Here is an 18,379-nt window from a genome sequence, read left to right on the forward strand (position 1 = left end):
TCATCTAGCCATTCCCTATAGGACAAAGTTTTCTTTACGTAATGTTTACTTAATTCTTCAGAGAGCCACTGAAAAATCAGCCTAAGCATGGGTTTGTTCTCTTTTCTTTATGTTTCTGTATGGTTGTGTATGACTCCATTTCCTTTCTTCTACAGGGAGAAAAAAACTCATTCATCCAGCAACCAAAGAGTTCCTGCTTCAGGGAGACCATCCTTTAGAAAGAGGGCATCTCAGTGGTCATCTCAAAGGGAGGCTTTTCTCCAGAGGACTCTGAAATCTTTTTACTTTAAGCAAGTTGAAATGTAACAGACTTGAAACACCTCTTACTGAACTCAGTGTTTCCTCCTACACGGAGATGCATTTTTTTTTTATTATTTAAATTACACTGACTCCTAGGAACACAGTGTGCTAGGGATCATACCAACAAAGTGCTCAGCAGGTAGACACTGCCTTGCATCCTCACTGTGTGGCAGACAAGAAGTGGCAGCTAGGCAAAACAGATTAAAAGTGGGAGTGTGGGTTGAGAAGAACAGACAATAAAGTGAAGGGGGAAAAGCAGACATTCCTGCTTATCCACTAAGTCTGGCTGATGTCAGATGAGAACAATTTGTATATCAGCCTGAGAAAGGTGAATTTCAAATGGAGAGATCAGAAAGGATGTGTTTACCTTCTTTAGATTTTGACTAGAAGCTTCCTGCAGGAGCAGGAGGCAGAGAGAAAAAGAAGCAAAGGATCTTCCTGGTCTTGAAAGGCTTGCAGGGCTAGTAGGCTGACAACAAAATCATTATTTGACCCCAGGTTGATCCTTTTTGCTTCTGCAAAGCTCACAGATTCTCCCAAAGTACAGTAATTATCTCTTTAATGGCTGGAAATGTCCTGGAGAAACCTTCATTCTCTTCTACATGGAAAACCATTTTATCGATTCAAACAGCCATCTGCCCATAGTAACAATGTGCAGAGACCATAAGATCTGCAACATACTGAAGTTAATTATGTATTCCCAGTTCTGTTGCTATATGGGCTACATATAAGATCACTCATGTGAGAACCATTATGAACTTAAGAGCCAATGGGCTCATCCAAATCTATTTCATAGCTCTCCAGTCAGGGGGAATTTGTTCCCCTGGACATCACGTGTCCCAGTACTACACACCAACCACGTTTCTGGTCTAGCAGCATTAACAGTTCTGCTTTCGTGTTTGCGAGTTATTCTCTTTATTTTCTCTCTGCTAGGTAACAGCAGCTCTTTCTCCAGATGCACCTATCACAACAAACAAATCAGTCTTTCTGGCTGATGGAGGATTTCTTTAAAGCCATCAGCTGGGTTGATTCAGCACCAAGTTAGTATAGCCATGTATTTTTCAGAGAATTACAGAACATCCTGAGTTGCAAGAGACCCAAAATAATCTTGGAGTCCAGCTTCTAGCTTCACAAAGGACCACTCAAAATTCAAAACTTATGCCCGAGAACAGCGTCCAAATGCTCCTTGAACTCCAGCAACCTGGGGCTACTCCCACTGCCCTGCAGAGCCTATTCCAGGGAGCACCCTCTGGTGAAGAATCTTTTCCTCATATCTGGTTTGAACCTGCTCTGATGCAGTACAAGCACATTGTCTGGTGTGGTTACGCTACCTACCAGGAACCTACCTACGCTACCTACTACGCTAACCAATGTGGTTACACATTGGTTACGCTACCTACCAGGAAGCCAAAGGGAAGTGTTGCTCAGGTGAGGTTGCACCAGGACAGAATGAACAGCAGCAGAGGGCACCTGAAGCTCTGCTACCGGGCCCATGGGAGAAATGTCACCAGAAATGTCACCAACAAACAGTTGTGCTTCCCCTGAGCACAACCAGAAGAGAGAACAAAACACCTCCTGAGGGGCAGAGCTGAGGAAAAGTGTCTTGATGAAATTGTGCACAGAAGTTATAACTACGACCAGACTTGAAGGGAAAGAGCCCCAGCATTTCAACCGTGAATTTTCACTTTTCATGACTGAAAACCTGTGGGAGACAATTAAAAACAAAACACTGAGTATTTTATTTTTAAGAGTCAGTATAGGATATTAGGTACTTTACTTGGCTCTGGTTTCATAGTGTAACACTTGTTACCTTTCAAAGCTCGACCTGAGGGAGCTATGAGTGGCCCTTTTAGATTTTGAAGCTCACTGTACTTCAAGCATGGGTGAACAAGATGACCTCCAGAAGTCCCTTTCAACCTGTCTTTTCCTATGATTCTCTGAATTGTGGTTATCCCAGAAATCTTTGCAGGGTGTCAAACCAAACCTCAGAACAGAAACATTTTAAGGCAGCCACTATCAGGGCATTCACTTTGAAGTGAAGCTCAAAGCTAAATCAGTTTATTTTCATTTTGCAACCTCAGCCTCTCATGGTATAAATGCCACAGCTCCAGTGGAAACAGAATACCTCCTTTTGCATTTCTATTACAATTATTTTTGGAATAACTTTCAAGCTTCATCTTTACTTTCAAGCTCAGAATCTTATAAGAAAGTAATGACACTTTATGGCCTATATGATTGAGGAAAAGCATCTCTGAAAAATAACTTTGCAGACTTGAATTTTTTTTTTTTTTTTTTTTTTTTTTTTTTTTTTTTGTATTTGCTGGATGACAACAAATACATCTACACAGCAGCACATTGAATTCAAGTGTATGACTACCTGCAAGTCCCTGGGCTGAAAGATTTAATAAATCAATCATTTGGAAACGGCGAGGAAAAAAAAACACCTAGCAACATTTCTTAAGGCTTGCTTTTCTAAGACAGTCAATGAGTAAAAGTATCTGAGCCATGAAAGGAATTTTTAACCTGAGTCTGTAGAGCAATTTAAGCCCATTTCCAGTGCACATTTGTGCACTGTTTGAAAACACAGAAGTTTAGAATGCAGTTTTACACTTTTCTTTTGAATCATACCATTAAGGTCTTTATCAACTTTATAAAGCCAAAAATCATAAAACCAAACGACTGCAGCAGGACTATATGTCATTAATAGCAGTAACTGTGGATTCTTCATTTATATCCATTCCAAGAAGTGAGCCATACCTTTCAACAATTTATTACAAGAGTTTAGTTGCTTTCATCTGGCTCTTCATGTAAGTTATAACTCATCTTTTAAAATCTTATTATTAGTGCTGCTGCTTCCTCTGATACAAGGTAATACAGAACAGGTATAAATTTCCATATTTACAATCCATCGTTACTGAAGCATAACAAAACCCACTTTCTTATAAATATTAAATTAGAAACCTAAAAAAAACAAAAAACAAAAAAACAAATTTACTCACAGAAAACCAGTTATGAAGACTGAAATACAAACAGGATATGATTTTCCTTTGTGATAGGGGGCTACATTCTAAGAGGCTTGCAAAAGTGTAACTGTACAACAGGAAGTAATGTTCCAGGCTTTATAGTCCTTGTGAAGCTCTTGAAGTGCTGTATTTCGTGCTAGAGTTACAAAACTGATTTCAGAAAAAAAAAAAAAACACAGAGAATGATAAAGTAATAGCAGTGGGTGTTAACACACCTATACACAATTTAAAAATATGAAGTAAAAAGATTAGAAAGATACTGAGTGGCAGTAGGGCTAGAAGAAATTAATAGAAGAAGTTAGTAAGAGGACAATATTTTAAGTAAGTAATGGAAGTAAGTTTTGAGGTTAAAATAAAAAGCAGCTCAGCAAGTCCAAGAAGTAACATAACTTAAAAATACACTTATTTTGATTTATATTGTAACCTACTTCTTATCTAATTACAGCAGAGCTACCTCACCATAATAAAGTATTCTTACCAGATAAAATACACGGAACGGATTGGAAGGGCCCTCAAAGTGCACCCAGCCCCACTCCGTGCCATGGGCAGGGCCCCCCCCCACCAGCTCACAGAGTCATAGAATCACAAGACTGGTAAGGACCTACAAGATCACCTAGTCCAATCATCCTCCCACTACTATCGTTATCACATGCTGAGTCACCCAGGGCCCCATCCAACCTGGCCTTGATCACTTCCAGGAATGGGGCACTCCAGAGAAGCCTGTAGCTGTACTTCACTGCTCTCTGAAGAGTAAATTCACTTAAACCCACGTGTCCTTTCCAGTGCTTTGCTTGGATGCCTCTTCTCTAGGAGAAAAATGATTCTAAAGGAGCTTCCATGTAAGCTCTATTTTCACAGCAGTTCCCATTTTTAGGTCTCCTTCTTACACAAGGGCAACTCCATTCAATCTGGCTTTAACCACCTGAAAGGAATTAACAGGATATTTAACCTTGGGAAGGCCAGGAAGGCTGAAAGTTCACCATCACTGAACTGGCTTTGCTGAACCATGCACCTATCTATGAATGCTGAACTGCAACTTCAGGAAAAATACAGGGTATAATAGTTATAGGGTATAATAGGATGGAAAGTACCACAATAATAGCAGGGTGGCAAAGCCACTGACTGTAACAAATGAGAACAAGCCCAAATTAGCAGCTGCAAAAATGAAGGAAAAAAGCTGCTTACATTTAGAAAGCCTCAGATAGGTAGCAGTCTCCAGCCAGAGATGCCTTTGCGTCCACTGCCAGCCCTTAAATAAGGTCTGGGAAGGGGTGGATCCTGGCTCCATCCCTCCCAGTCACTCAGCTGCATCACATACACCTTAGCTCCTCTGGGTTGGCCCTGCCTTCCCAACAGGTGCGCAATCAGTGGTTCAGGCTGTGACTCAGCATTTCCACTACATAAGAGAATAAACAGATCTGTGCATCAAGTAAAATATTTATTTGTTGAGCTACAAGTGGTGCAGCTGTATTTTTAATATCTGATGGAAAAATATTAAGATAAATATTTCAAGGGCTCTGACTGTTCTCTCTTCTGCTGTTTTTCTGTCCCAGCAGTATATTCTGAAAGCCCTTCTTTGTCAGAGAAAACTCTCCTGCAGCATTTCTGACTCAGATCTATGTATACCAGTGGGTAGTGATGGCTTAGAAATAAGCAAACTGATGTTCTGTACAGGTTCTATCTAGAGGGTACCTGAGGGACTGTTGAGAACAAAACAAAAAAAAAAAGATATGAGTTACCTAAAATTTTTTCCAGTATAGCAAAGTGACAGGTTTGTTGGTTGGTAAGATGATCCAAATGGCTGCCAGCCTCCAAGATTTTTTTAATAAAAATATTTAGTAAACATGATAATCATGTTGAAATTTTAGAACGCCCAGAAACTAAGAGGAGAAATACTAAGAAGAAAAACGTTAATTAAGACCACATACTGAACTTTAAGTTATTTAGAAGAAAATATGGTGTCCACAAACAGAAAATTTATCCATGCTCTCTTTTGATTCTTTGTCATCTCTCTGTAAGAGTAAATGAAATTTTCACTGCGCTTTAAAATGAAGAAGTGTGTCATCCCATTTTCCTATTTTTACTTTCCTGCTGAATAAAGGGTTGCAAGAGGCAGACCATTGAGCAATGAAGAAAGCTTGTTTTGCACATATTTTCAAGAGAACATGGGGAGATCATGGCTCCACTGACACATGCAGCTGCAGATCATGACTAGGAGGTAGCAAACACAGCTGGAGGAAATGACTTCTCAGCATCTCGCCTTGGCCTGGCAAAGGTTGCTTTGGCTGCAGACCGAAGTGACCTTTTAGGATCATATGTTCAAAAGGTATCCAAATGCACTTTTCACAGAGTTCCAGCATGCCTGAGGCAGGCAGAGCCCTCTGGGCCCATCAGGTCCCAGCTTAGCTCCAGCAGGGCCATGCAGAGCAGGGTGCCCAGGACCATGGCCAGGCAGTGCGGACATCCCCAAGGCGCAGACTCCACAGCCTCAAGGCAAATGAACCTCTATCACTTTCCTTATGAGAAGCTCCAAAAGGGCAACTTCATTCTGCTGCCACCTCTATGGTCAACCAGTGCTGTTTTTCCAGATAAATTCTTTATTGATGACACAATCATTTTAGACCTCCCCCTTGTCCCAGGCTCCTTACATCCATATACCATTCTCTAGCCAATTTCACCAGCTGGCAGCAAAGCTCACAACATTAGGCTAGGTGCCAATCCATGTTTCATCCACCCAGAGTAGGGTGGTTCAGCTCTAAAACTTATTACTATGACACAAAGACTGACCCTATTCAGTAGATATCAATTACTTAGGCAAAATCCATAAAAAATATTTGGATTTAAAAATGGAAAAATTGTTCCATTTTAGGGAAGTAATGAATAGAAAGCTGCAAGGAACTGGTCAGTAGGTGGCACAAGAACAGCACAGGACATTGCTGCAGTGTAAGAACTGAGCCACCAGCTTTATTTGTGCTATTAATGCTGTCTTCTCCCTCCCCCGTTATTTTATACAGTACTTCATAAAGCACATTACCCTGTGATTCAACTGACTAACTACATCATTGCACTGAAGTATGTAGGGTGCATGGCTTAAGTAGAAATTCACTTGAAACACTCATTACCGCATCCCTGAGTGCACAGGGTTCTCCTGACATGCACTAACATCACTATACCTTATGAATTGCTTTCAAGCACTAAACAAGGTCGAATTCCACTCTACATCAAAATAGACACCTGACACGCGATGCTCATTTTAGCGGACTTGTGGTTTGCTGACCTGAGAAATTACTGTTTGAATTGCAATCCCAGCATCTCAGAGATTTTAAGATAACTGGGGAAATCTAGGTACAAAACAGACTCCATCTGCTGATGGAAAAGGTTCATTAACAGGGTTTACTCATTGACAGAGAGTTAGGGGAAAAGCTAGAAGAGATTTGTCAGGGCTTGAGGCTATGATTTGTGGCTGTTGCTATTTGCAGATCTGCCTGGAGGAATTGCAGCCACTAGAAAGCTACATTGTGCTGAGATGTCTGCAATGAGCAACATCAAGTGATTACATTTAATCGAGGCTGTTGTCCCCTTGTACTCCAAAGCGTTTCTTGCTGATTGGAGTTACAGGAGAACCACAACAGGTATGAACAGATTCAGCAGCTCCTATTTCTGCTGTATAATTGCACATCTTTCTCTCTGCAAAGATTTTAAAGTAAAATGCAGGAAGACATGAACTGGGTGCCCTGCCTTGAGACCTCAACTTTGGTTAAAAAAATGGGTTGGAGTAAAGCTGAAGGCATTGCAGGGAAGAAAATGACTTTCATAGTTCAATTCTCTGATCTTCTTTCTGTGCTTTGATTCCAAAGGATTGCACCCAAATGTTATGAAGAAACAATGATGAATTTGAACCAAACAAGGTAAAAATGCTGACTTCTGGCTGCTCAAAGGTAAAAAAAAATATAACTGCAAATAATTTAAGTTTAGATGAGTTTCTGATTGGAAAAAAATAGTAAAAGAACAAAAAGAAGCAGGACAAACATCAAGAAACCAAGCTATCATCAGCACAAATACACTTGTCATTGTAACATATTTTCCTTAAACAAGCAAAACGTAATGCCACATAGTCTCTCACATTATTCTTATTTCTTAGCCTGTATGATTATGAAAGGACAATTATAAGCACTATTTAAACATCAAGTGCTCCAGAGCTGTCACACCCTTCTCACTTCAGAAGTAATTGCAACTTCCAGCCCACACTTACCTGCTGTCACAGCTCATTTATTGCTGTAAATTAGGTGCATCAGAGCCACTGAAATAACTGATAAAACTGAGATCACAGCTGTGCTACATTCTAATCAAAATTCACTCTTCACCTTCTAAAGTCCCCTCAATAAAGGATAGGCAGGAAGCCTAATTCTGATACATGGTGTAGAGGCTGGAAATATTCTAGGACTGTCTAAGACAGTTAGAGGGTGGATGTAATGATCCAGTAATCCCTTAGAGTTTGGTACCACAACAATTTCAGCAGAGCCAAGGCATAATATGATGAGTTCTCCTTGATAGGAGTAGAAATAGATGCTGGTGCCTATTCAAACACTAGAAGTATTTTGGTGGAGAAAATAATCTCTATTAGCTGCTCCTTGTGTCTCCAGCAGTGCTGTCTACCATAACACATGGCTGTTCACTCTGACTGGTTTCTAAATGAAGTTACTGCACAATAACTCAAAACTTAAAACAAATTCTTCACAGTTCCAGAATTATTTCTACATCACACATTACTTTCATTTCTGATCAGTTCTGAATGAATAACATCATGTTGCTGATATCTGACAACATTAAATGGAGGACTGTGGAATGTTATAGCTCCCCTAGACAGAGATTTGGATTTATTTCTTTTAATTTCCAGACTGCTCAGTATTGTCACTCTGAATCCTGTGTGAATTTCTAGTGGGAATGAACTACACATTTTCTTTAATGAAAGCTTCAAGTGTAAATATCACTAAGATTTTTAAACTCACAATAGGGATTCAAAATAGCACAACTAGTCTAAGCCAGGATGAATCCAATGAACTTTAAAATTAAGCTCAAATGCATTGACTGGCTATTGTCTATCATTACAACAAGGGTGCAACATTTACCTGATTATGTCAAACCAAAAAGACATCCATGGCCTTTGAATGACCCCATGATGAGATTCAAATAGTGACAAAATCCAAAACTCAGGCAGCCACCTCTCCAGTTACACATTTGACATGGACTGCAACCCTCCTGGCCACTGTTCACTGGTCTCACAGCAGGACCCTTGATAAAGAGAGGCTCCCGGGGTCCTATGGTTCTGCAGCACAGCTCATGAACTCTAGCTCCACTTCCTAGCTTTGCTCTTACCTGATTAAAGGATGTGCTGGTGAGCATGAATGCTAACTTCTTTCCTGTCACCTAGGAAAGATTTATGGAAGAAACACAAATGTATTTGCGAAAGCAAATTGTGTAGATCAGAAAGTTGTAAAGTCATTGGCCCACACATCTGAAACTATTGAATCAATGCCTATAAGTATCTAAGGTGCGGGAGGCAAAGGGATGAGGCTGGACTCTTTTCAACAGTGTGTGGCGATAGGACAAGAGGGAACAGCCACAAACTGAAGCACAGGGAGCAGAGTCTCCTTCTCTGGAAACATTCCATTCCTGCCTGGACGCCTACCTATACAACCTGCGGTAGGGAGCCTGCTTTAGTTGGGGGGGGGGGGGGGGGGGGGGGGGGGGGGTGGAATGAACTGGATGATCTCTGGACATCTCTTCCAGTCCCTACAATTCTGTGATTCTGTAGAATTACTTTGTCATGGATACAATCAGTGAATATACAGATGTTATAATATAGCAGAGAGCTTGGCTATGTAGTTACTACACCAAAGCAGAAAACACAGGAACACTTACCCATAACCCAGGCTCACTTAGGAAACTCCAGTGGAGTAGACTTCCAGAAGAGATCCTTTCCCCCTGGTGGTCAGCTCTTAAATGGGTCTAGGAGAGGTGCAGCCAGGCTCCATCCCTTCTGGCAGCACAGCTGAATTGCCTTCACCTGTGCTCCTGTGGCTGACTCATTGCTGGCCTCAGGTGATCAATCAGAGGTTCGGGCCATGATTCAGCAGATCCATACAGTCATGGTAAAGACAAGAGCCTTGCACAGCAGTGATGGGGCTAATGGTAGCACTCTGGAGCTTACTGTAAAGTCAAAACTAAAACTAGAATATAAATCATAAAAGCTGACCATTCCTATAAGTCTAGTATTGGCATGCACACATAGCATAGCATTCTCACTTCCATAGGTTGCCAGCAATGTGCAGCGGTGAGGCCTCAAGCACAGGGCATGCTTTCTGTATAACACAGTAGACAACCCTGTGTTTTGGATAGACCTGAGCCAAGTGGCTCCAAAAGGCTCTGCTTCTGCAACCAGCTCCTTCCCCACTATGGGAGAACCACGTGGCTCCTCAGGGCTCTGAGGCGCAGGCTGATGCTCTGTGTCCTCTGCGTCCGTCGCAGGAGCTCACGTACACACTGGGCGCAGAGAACTGGGATGAAATTACGTCCCATCACCTTCATGCATAAAATATGGCGTGGCGACACCGGGACAGCAGGGCCTTGGCGGCCTCCCGCCGCATCCTTCCGTCCGCCTGGGGCTTTTCCCGGGGCTGCCGTGGGTCTGCCTGGCTGGTAAACAGGAACCCCAGGTGGCCCCGGGGACGGGTAGGGCCTGCGGCCATGGAGCTGGCCCCCTGCCTGCAGTGGGTGCGGACGCGGATCTGGCGACGCAGAACCGGGCGGCGGAGGCTTTGCAGTAAGTGTGGCATCTGATCCCCTGCACACCCTTCCCTTCTCCGCCTGATGGATCTTCTGTGGGAGAGGATGGCTAGGAAGGATCCCTTCCAAATGGATAGGTGCTTCTTCACATTTTTAACAGGGGATAGAGTGTGGGGTGGGAGGAAACGCCCTCACTGTCACTTTTTGATCAGCTGCGTGAATCAGAAAGGTTTGATTGAACAGAACATAACCCATTCTGTGGTTTGTGAGACAGCAGAGATGATATCTGGAGCCTTACCTCCTCTTCAGCGGTTAGAAGCTGTGCACATCACTGAGCTGATTTACATATGACTTTGCTGGAAGTTACTGCAGTGTGTTATTTGCCATTTCATCACAGTTTTACTAGAGGAATGTCGCATACCTTCCATGGTGGATCTTATGGGCTGTGGTGGGTGCTGCTGTGCAAAGAGTCAAGCTCTCCTAGCAGGGGTACTTGGGCTGCTGTGCTGGAAAGAAATACTGCCTGCGGTACTGCAGAGCCTCAGCAAAGGCAACGTAGTCCTGACAAACTGGAAAAAGCAAGGGGATTTCTTTGGTTTGGGCAACTGTAGTGTCTAGTCTCTCTTAAAGATTGTGAAGAGTCCAGAGGGCAAGATGTGCGAGGAGCAGCTGAAGTCCCTGTGTTGGCTCAGTGCAGAGCAGAGGAGCTGAGGGGAGGCCTGATGGCGGCTGCAGCTCCTCACAGGGAGCGGAGGGGCAGCGCTGAGCTCTGCTCTGTGTGACAGAGACAGGGATGGCATGGAGCTGCATCAGGGGAGAGCAGCTGGGGGTCAGGGAAAGGGGCTGCACCACAGGGCGGTGGGCATGGAACGGGCTGCACAGGGCTGTGGGCATGGCCCCGAGTGCTGGAGTTCATGGAGAGTTTGGACACCGCTCCCAGACATAAGGTTTGAATTTTGGGTGATGTGTGGAGCCAGGAGTTGGACTCAGTGATCCTCATGAGTGCCTTCCAACTCCGGATGGCTGTATGAGCAGAGCAGACCAGGTGAATGAGGAATGTTGGCTGGCAATGTGAAGCATCTGCTCTACTATCAAATTTTAAAAGGGATTTGGAAGAGGATGCCATTCTGCAAAAAGATAAACATGCTAAAATGAGTATGGTGCCTGTCAGCAGGTCTGCCTGGAGTCCATGTCATTTCCTTACCCTAGTTTAGTTATATTGTCTTTCTTTAGTTTATCTTTTCTTTAGTTACGTTATCTTTCAGAGAGGTTGGGTTGAATCTTTCAGTCTCTTAACATTGCAGCACAGGCACCAAACTCTCACATTAACTTCCTGAACATGTTTTTATCATGAACTCAGATCCACTTTGTTCAGATTCAAAACATTGATGGTAGATGCCAGAAAATCTGCTTTTTTTTAGTTGCTGGTTGTCCATGCTCAGGTGCTCACTGGTTTTCAACGCCTGCTGTTTTGCACATAATTTGGTGTGCCAGAGCCTAATGATTATTCTTCTCATTGTTAATGAAGTAGGAAAAAGAAGCAGTTCTGCTTCATGTCTTCTTAGGATTATATTTACCTTTTCCATTTGAGTTCCCTATTCTTGACAAATATGAATTTGGCAGATAGTTTGGAAATGTATATGGAAATATCTTACCACAAAATTAATCTTTAAACATTAATTATCCCATGAATACATGTGTACCTTACTCTGGCTGTCCTCTGAGTTAACAAGAACTGCTGCCAAATGCGTGCAGCACCACTTAGCTCAAGCTGAAAGAATGAGAAATTCGAGAGCAGCAGACACTGAATAATTGAAGGAGGTTTCTTTGGTTGACAATGGTGCTAACTTTGCACATCTCTCAGACCCCCTTTTTTTCTCTTGCTTCTGGATTTGGATAGCATTGCAGCACTAAAGAGGAAGAAAATGGAGAGGAATAGATATATTTATATACTTTAATGTCTGAAAAAGATTGATCACTTGGAAGAATGTTGGCTTCATTGCTAGAAATAACTTGTGGCATCTTTGAGCACTTTGGCCTGCACCAGTGAAGGAACACGGCTTTGTGTGAGCTGACATGGCTGATGCTGAGGCCTGTCATGAGGGTTTGCTCCTCGCAAGCTCCTCATGTCCAGGTTCAGCTTGCCCTTCCTAGATGTCTTCTGCTGAACACTGCCTCTGGGCTGCTGCTGTTAGAGGAGATGTGTTACTGTGCTGCTTATAGATGTGAACTTTAGAATCAAAAATATAAGATCTAGTAAGAAAACTAGGGTACTGCTGGCTTGTTTCTGAAGTCTCCGTGAGCACAGCCTGTCACTGTACCTTGTTGTTAAAGCAGCCATTCAGAGGAACAGATGGAGGGTTTGCAGTACTTCTGTGTCTGCCCCATGGCCCTGTTTTCCAACTGAGACCCTGAAGGAAACTCCCTGTAGGCACGTGTGCTTGTGGCAGAAATGCCTCTTTGAACAAAGACATGCTTTCAAATGGTGAGCAAAGCTTTCCTCACTGTCCTGGTGGATCTGGCTGTTCCCTCCAGCCAAGAGAAAACAACTGCAGCCTGTGCCAGAAAAGCCCTCTGAGAGAATCTTGACATTCACAAAATTCACTCTCGGTTTTCTCCACACAGCAAGGGCTGACACCTGTAGATGTGAGAGAAATTGGAAAGAAAGCATAAGTTCATGATAGCACTGTACAAGCTGATAATGGAATGAATGGCATCTGCCTTCCTGCTGGGCACGCCAGTGGCCAAGGATGTGGAAGCTCTTGCAGATCTTTCCTGTAGGGGAACACCTCTCCATAGCAACACCTCTCCGTGGGTTCTCTGGCATCTCATACAGGCTGTACTGCTTTTTCTTTCATTTTCTTTTGCCCAGACATGCGTGGTTTGGAATGCAGTGGCAGCTTGGGGGTTGTAAAGCAGTTGGTTTGCTGCTTTGTTTGAAGCTGGCCAGTGGGTTCCATGTATATTGATGGAAAGACTGATAGGAGTGTCATCACATGTGCAATGTTTCCTTAGGAAAGCAGGCTAAAAAGCCTTGCTTGCGTCAGTGTTGGAAGCTGAGACTGAATCGCTCTAATAATAACAACTACAGGAATGGAACAAGTCTCAAAGCTGCATTGGGAAGAGTCTGAAAAACAGCTGTTTGCTGCTGCTCCCCAAAATGTACTGGCTTCTGGCCACCAAAACATGTTAATGCCCTGGGGGGAAGGTTTGTTTCTCTGCTTTTTTCCTGAAATTTAGAAGATGTTGTTTGCACCAAAAAAAAAAAAAAAAAAAAAAAAAAAAAAAAAAAAAAAGCCCATCCTAGGGCATTGCTGCATACCAGGGGTCCAACCATAGCTTTTGAACAGTAAGGGTGGGCCTAACCACCTGTGTGCTGGAGCTAATGAAGCCTGTCTGTAACCATAGGAAAAAAGCTGATGGCAAACTTCAGTAAAATCTTGTTAAATATTCATTGTTAGGAACTTCTCTTCACTGGAGAGGTCTACCAGAGTCATTTTATAAACCCTTTTATAAACTCTTTCTTATTTCTGCTCCAAACTAGCTGTGATAATTATACAGGAAAATGTATGCACTGTAGCTTGACTTGCCTCCAAGTGGTGAAAAAAACAACAAGCAACCAAACAAAACAACAATCAGTCGCCACAAAAATTCAAGGGAAAGCAAGAAGCAAGGAGCAAAAATGTCATCTGGAAAAGAGAAATGGCCACAGCTTAATTGTACATGACCTGCACAGCCTCATACAGTATTAGAACCTACCATACTTCATAGCATATGTTGTCTGTAGGGAAAAAGAAATAGATATATGTCACTGGAATATGGGAAAGCAGCGCAGATATACTGTCCATACTCATTGATGGAAGTTAATAGACAAGCTTTGCTAGACAAGCGTTGCTACCCTTAAATGGCAATAAAAAGAAAGTACACTGTCCTCCTTGTTCCTGGCAATAATGTAACTTTAAATGGTGCTTTTGTTTTGGGAAAGGAGGAGGAGTTTGCTTTCCTGTAGAAAGTGAGCTTTAAGCAATATTGGATACCAGCACTATATTTTGTCTGTTACCTCCGGAGAACGTTCCTTGCAAAGCATGCTGTAACACATCCGCTGGCGGGACGCTCCATGCGGTGCTGCGGTACTTGTGTGGGCAGAAAGCATTTCCACTTCAAGGGGTCCATTCAGTACCAACAGAGATTGATGGATTTCAGAAATGTCGAGGGCACAAATCTTTGTCTCTGCAGACTTTTAACGTGTGGAAGGAAGAATTTGCAAGTATGACTAATGCTTAGCCACTGCGGTACAAAACCTCTTCCCATCGAGCCTTTGTTAGTGGTACCCATGTGATGCTTACACTCCGTTCTTCACTAACAGGAAAATCACAAGGGGTTTCCAGGTACCTTTTGAATACAAATTAACATGCTAAGAATTTCACAGCAATAAGTCTTTGAATGCGACCCTAAGAATGATTCCATGTTTTGTTCTGGCTTTTTTTCTTTCTTTCTTAATATCACCTCTTTCCCCATCCCATCCCCAACACCCATTGATCCAAAGGTGTGTTTCAGAGAAGCTGAAATCACTTTGTCATCACTCATTGCAGTCAGAGATTCTTAACAGCATAATGGTGTGTTTGCAGCAGACCCTTGGCAGCACGTATGGCAAAGAAAATGTATTAGATACTTTCATATGCATAAAAATTAACAGGTGCTAATGTTAAGAATTTCCAGGAAACAAGTGGCAATTGCAATTACCTGTACAAAGCCAGACAAAACTTTAGTAACTTAAAGGATAGGAACTGATATTTTGGTTTTGTTTCCCCTCCTCCTTTGGAGGATTATGATCTGCTTTATCATTATAGGCCACAGATAAGCCCTCTTGCATCTCATCCTTTTGGATAAAACAGAGCTTCAGCAATTCTCAGGTGAATTATCAGTTAGTATGGAAATTCACACACAGAGCAATGTGGTGTCACTCTGTGCATCACTTAAGAGGTATAGTGCTGATGGAATAGCTGGATGTTAGGAAGAATTTCTTAACCATGAGAGTAGGCAAACACTAGAACAGGTTTCCTATGTAATTGATGCCCCATGCCTGCCAGTGCTCAAGAGGCATTTGGACAATTCCCTCATTATTGTTCTTTAACTTTTGGTGAGCCCTGACATGGTTGGGCAGTTAGACTTCATGATCTTTGTAAAATCCTCCTATTCTATTCTATTCTATTCTATTCTATTCTATTCTATTCTATTCTATTCTATTCTATTCTATTCTATTCTATTCTATTCTATTCTATTCTATTCTATTCTATTCTATTCTATTCTATTCTATTCTATTCTATTCTATTCCATTCCATTCCATCCCATCCCATCCCATCCCATCCCATCCCATATCCTATACCATTCCATTCCATTCCACTCTACTCAGATCTATCTAGTCTGTCATGTCTGACATCCAGTCAAATGTAAAAGTCACCAGGAAAACTGTGCAGGGTGATGTTGCTTTGTCCCCATACCACCAAAGCTGTGCGCAGTTACTCTTCCACTTCGTATCCATGTCATTCTGAAGTGAATGGAGCCAAACTTCACAAGAGCCAGGTTTCCATAGTGTAGCGGTTATCACGTTTGCCTCACACGCAAAAGGTCCCTGGTTCGATCCCAGGTGGAAACAGTGGAAATTTTGCATAGAGAGTGCAGTGAGGCTCTGGCACAGCTGCACAGATGAGCTGTGGTGCCCCATCCCTGGAGGCGCTCAAGGCCAAGTTGGATGGGGCCCTGGGCAGCTGAGCTGGTGGGGGGCAGCCCTGCCCACAGCACGAGTCGGGGCTGGGTGGGCTTTGAGATCTCTTCTGGCTCAAATCATTCTGTGTTTCTATTTGCTTCTATTCTGTTATGCTATGTTATGTTCTAATACTTTTAAAAAACTGGAGGCAGTGCAAGAGAATAACACTGTCCTGTCACAGCCAAATATTTCTTCTTCTTTTTTTTTTTTTTAATGGGGGTGTGGGGGGTCTTGTGTTGGTACATTAAGACTATTTCATTCATAACAGAGGACTTCAACATTCTACTAAACATTCTGAACACCCAGAAACATCTTCCGGTGACACTGCCTAATATCATGGGATAACTAGTGTTGGTAATTGCTTACATAAAATCCATGGGAATTAAACCCACAATGGGCTGAGAGCAAATGTCACTCAATTCCCATTTGCAGCATGCTCTGAGAAGCATTATACTCCCTGAGTTATGTGAGTAAGATGGGAACTGCCCCATTGTACCTTCTGTGCGATTCTGGGAGTAATGTGGCTTCAGGTCCTCCTCTGAAAATGAAGGGGGTGGAACAGTCTAGACAATATATGTTATTATATCACTACTCTCTACTGAGCACAGCCTGTCAGACCTGCCCAAGTGATACTCTGGAGTGAAGCTGTTGTTTGCTGCAGCAGACAGAAGGCAATATGCAAAGACTTGCTGGGGTTTGGTTCACTTTCCTAATTGCTGAGTATCCACTTAACCCTGCTCACTTGTGCTCCTTAGGTAATGTAATTGTTTCATAGACAATGAAACAATTCGTATTTGGGATCCCAAGTTCCTCCACTCTGCTCCTTGAGATTAGTGAGATCTTAGGCTGTTCCCGTAACTCTAAGATGGATAAAATTAGTCGAGATAAATCCCACTCACAGTGATCTGCTAAAGAGGATTTCAACCCTAACCTTTTTCAAAATAGGTAGGGGATTTGCACTCAGCTGAAAAAAGTAATGAGCTGGTCCAGAGCTTGTCCTTTACACAGAGTGGTTACAACATCCACAGCACAGGCACCGCAACTTGCTCCAAATATAATGAATGGTTTACGTAAGCTTTTTAGCTCTGTTAATCCTTTTGATCTGAGTAAGGAGAGACATGTTGGAAAACTAAGCTGGAAAGCAAAGAGAAAGTGATGAAAAGGAACACCAGAAGATGACTTAAACCCAAGCAGAATGCATGTGCTATTGGCAGGGACTCTAAATCATGATGTTTATGAAGAAATGAGTTGTAGTCCCTTGCAGATTACTGTCCTGTCTCATAGCAGAGGTTGCATTTTTCAGAGCTTTTGAATGCTGGAGACAGCTTCCCATTGAGGGCACGGAATCCTGAAGTCCTCTTTGCAAGTGGCCTTCAGAAGCCAGCGTGTAGTTGCCCACAGCTGAGCTCAGGCTGCACAGCAGGAGCACGGTGATCCTCGCAAGGGGAAATACTGCAGAACTATTTGTATAGCATCTGCATTAAATAATGGAAAGCAGCTGCTTTCTGAGTGACAGACAGACATAACGAATGTCTGCATGCATCACACCAATTCTTGGAGGAACACAGCCTTCCAGTGAAATACTACCATTCCAACATTAAGACTGAGAAGTACTTTTCATTTTACTCAGAGTTGCCAAACTATTTGAAGTCAGCTCTCACTTCTAACTTTCATAACAACTGCTCTCCAGAACACCCACCAGAAGGTGCCTTCATATTTGTGAGAAACAAAATTTTCCACTTTCAAAAACTTTACACCACTTGCTCTGATAGGAGTGAAGATGCTGAGATAAATTCTCTGTATGCAAACCAGCTTTTCAGAAAACAAAATCCAGATTTTAGGCAACCAGTACAGGTACTGAATAAAAGTGAACTTATTCCAAGTATTAAGGAAACACTGTGCAGTAAAAGAATACCAATAAGCTTGTCAACTTCTCTGCAAAAATGCTTACCAGGAGTATCCCTTATATATTCCTGTATAAAATGTACAGCCTTATAATGTTTTGAAACAACTGTACTTCAGCAAAACAGGCCCTTTCATTTAGTATAACATTTGAGATGGAGCCCTTGTATTAAGGCAATGGCTGTCACAGTCACCACATTACAGCACTGTAATAGATGGACCCAAAACTGGGGAGGAAAGCTCCTTGACACAGACTTGTCTCCATTTCCCACCCCTGATCATTTATAGAGCACTTGGAGATTAGAGTCTCCCAACAGGAGAAAAGCGCCAGGAACCTGAGAGTCTGCCCAGGTCGGGGGAATCACTGTGAGGGAAAAAAAAAGAAAGTAGCTCCCGCAACCAGCTTTATCCTACTTATCCTTTCTATTTAAAACCTGCACTGAAGAGAGTTCCGGACCTGAGAGGGTTTAGTTTTGGAAAAGGGGTGGGCGGGTGCATAATTGAATTGCTGCTTGTTTGGAGCGGCAGTACAAAGCCAGGAGCCCGCACTGAGCTCCTGAAGTGTAACCCAAAAATGTCACATCACTTTGAAACAGAAAAA

The 18,379-nt window shown here is 42.6% G+C and overlaps 1 long non-coding RNA gene and 1 other non-coding gene across 2 annotated transcripts; one reads left to right on the top strand and one right to left on the bottom strand.

Moving 5' to 3' along the window:
• Positions 1-411: 411 nt before the first annotated feature.
• Positions 412-9,282, bottom strand: LOC128091055 (uncharacterized). Its single transcript, XR_008211209.1, has 3 exons — positions 9,246-9,282; positions 1,697-2,002; positions 412-1,631 (listed from the first exon to the last, which is right to left on the bottom strand). It is a non-coding gene; the product is annotated as an uncharacterized LOC128091055 (long non-coding RNA).
• A 6,410-nt stretch (positions 9,283-15,692) lies between these two features.
• Positions 15,693-15,765, top strand: TRNAV-CAC (transfer RNA valine (anticodon CAC)). Its single transcript has one exon. It is a non-coding gene; the product is annotated as a tRNA-Val (tRNA).
• The last annotated feature ends 2,614 nt before the right edge of the window (positions 15,766-18,379 follow it).

This window comes from Tympanuchus pallidicinctus, unplaced genomic scaffold (genome assembly GCF_026119805.1).
Source record: "Tympanuchus pallidicinctus isolate F22 unplaced genomic scaffold, pur_lepc_1.0 scaffold5, whole genome shotgun sequence".
In the NCBI taxonomy this organism is placed as follows: Eukaryota; Metazoa; Chordata; class Aves; order Galliformes; family Phasianidae; genus Tympanuchus; species Tympanuchus pallidicinctus.